Source organism: Penaeus monodon, chromosome 21, assembly GCF_015228065.2.
Source record: "Penaeus monodon isolate SGIC_2016 chromosome 21, NSTDA_Pmon_1, whole genome shotgun sequence".
Lineage (NCBI taxonomy): Eukaryota > Metazoa > Arthropoda > Malacostraca > Decapoda > Penaeidae > Penaeus > Penaeus monodon.
The window spans coordinates 32,554,242-32,554,764 of record NC_051406.1 but is presented as its reverse complement, the minus strand read 5'-3'; positions in this window follow the sequence as shown (position 1 = coordinate 32,554,764).

Here is a 523-nt window from a genome sequence, read left to right as displayed (position 1 = left end):
TAATAGAAGCTTGTATATTCACAAAAATAGACACCTGTCTCTCTATCTATCTAGTGGGAGGGAAGAAGAAGGAAAGACACCGTGTCTGTTGGTTAAGTAAAGCAATTAGTCCCCACGGAATGTGTGTTGAATTACACATCAAAGGATTTATGGTTCGAGAACTACAGCGGTCTTCGATAATGAATTAAAAGCTTAACATAACGGTAAATTTTATTAATCTTTAATACATTTCATTTGCAACAGCTGCATCCTCTATTATTAGTCAATAAGATTTCACATTACCGCAGTCGATTTGTAAGCAAAGGAAATAAATTTGCAAATATATCACTGTAGTTGTATTTACTTGATTATTGGGTTAGATTTAAAAAATCAATATAAATGATTATTACGAAACTCAGACTGTAGTTTGCTGCGGTATTTCATCCATTCATAGAAACCTACAGATAAAGGCACGAATGGAGTATAAATCCAAAGTAATAACTATTTATTCCAGATAATTACTGCGAATAACCCCCCCCCCCTT